This window comes from Balearica regulorum, chromosome 8 (assembly GCF_011004875.1).
Source record: "Balearica regulorum gibbericeps isolate bBalReg1 chromosome 8, bBalReg1.pri, whole genome shotgun sequence".
NCBI classification, from domain to species: domain Eukaryota; kingdom Metazoa; phylum Chordata; class Aves; order Gruiformes; family Gruidae; genus Balearica; species Balearica regulorum.
The window spans coordinates 18885238-18886918 of record NC_046191.1 but is presented as its reverse complement, the minus strand read 5'-3'; positions in this window follow the sequence as shown (position 1 = coordinate 18886918).

Genomic DNA, 1681 nt, shown 5'->3' with positions numbered 1-1681 from the left:
GCTTTGGCCGGGCCTCTCCGGGGGCCCCGTCTCCTCCCGCGGCCCTCAGGAGGAACCGCGGCTGCTGCTTACCGGGGACGTGCGGCGGCTGAGACCAACCTTGCCTCACAGGTCTGAGGAATTAAGAGATGACAAACAAAACCTCCTAATAGCCAAATGAAGAGTATATAATTTAGTGCTCAGAAAGTAACCCAGACCTTGGTGGGAGGTGAGGCAGCACTGAAGCCGGTTGCCATTCCTCCGGCCCGCTTGGCTCCTCTCCGCCGCTCTGCAGCGTACAGGGACTGGTTTCTGCTGGGGCGCTGTCGAAAGCCCTGCCATCTTGTTAGTGTGCCCATAAACCTCTTCCAGAACCTTGGTGTTGGCCTGAGAGACTGCTGCTGTACAAGTATAGCTTGTGTGACATTTTTAGATAATAAAAAATGACTGAAAGGATAAAAATGTGGAAGGACACCAGGCAGAATAAGTGGGTGTAATAAACAATGATGGTAATAAATCTGCTTTTGCACAGGAAAAAAATCTTGAGGGAATGTTTACAATGAACAGCTAATTCTGCAGCTGTTCCTGGGGCAGAATATTCCAAATTATTTTCTATGATACTCTAAATATAGAAGTTACACAGTACAAAAATGTGAAAGCAAGAAGCAGCACCACTTTAAGTAAAAGAGAAATAATTGAGAATGTTGGAGCTTTTTTCATCATATAAGAGGAAACAGTACTTCTTTTATATGATAAAGAAGAGCTGGAGTACAGGGTCATTAAAAATACTGAAAAAGAGCATTGATTTCCTGCTCTGCCCTTCACCCAGTATGTGAATCTAGGCTCATGCCTATCTACTGAAACATGTCTTTTGACTGAAAATCTGAGATTGTAGTAAAAGTTTTTCCTTTTTAAACTCTTTTTAGAGCATTTTAAAAATAGAAGAAAGTGACCTCATTTATGTGTTAAAAATGATACATTTAAATAGCAAATTGTCTGGCTTGCTTAGAAAGAATTTGACATCTTAGTGATTTAAAAATGACCCTTCTCCATTTTGTTTCAGTTAAAAATAAGTGGATTCACATCTGATTTCCTACTTCTGTTGGTCAAATGCACCCAAGTTACAGTTACTCCCTCACTGCAAGGGTATGGAAATGTCATGCTACTTTTGATGGTAAGTCAAATATTTTTAATACTGATTTTTTCAGTTTCTGTGGAGTGTAAATGTGAAAGCAAATGAAAGAAAAATAACAGATGTATGACGTATCCTGACTGCTGTGTGCTGGAGATCTGTGGCAGGACCAACAAACTGTGAAGCTGTTTCCTGTAGCACAGGGGAGCCATGTGCTCTGACTGCATACAAAAACCAGGGAGGTAAGAACATCAGGAATCACTTAAAATACAATTATAATAAGGCAGTTTTATGGTGAGGATTGATGATCCTGCTGACATGAAGTTTGAATTCATGCACACTATGAATGAATTTGTTTTTCAGTACTAGAGAAATCCCAGGCATGAAGATACAAGAAGTTTGTTGTAGTGGTTATACTTGATTTATAACACTATAGTATCTCTGAATTAATATTTTGGAATATGTCTAATATGTATATGCATTAATTGAATTAAAACAATTCAGATGGAGAAAAAGTAATAGAATAGAATGAAATAAAAAAACAATTCAGTATAAATATCTTTAACGGGT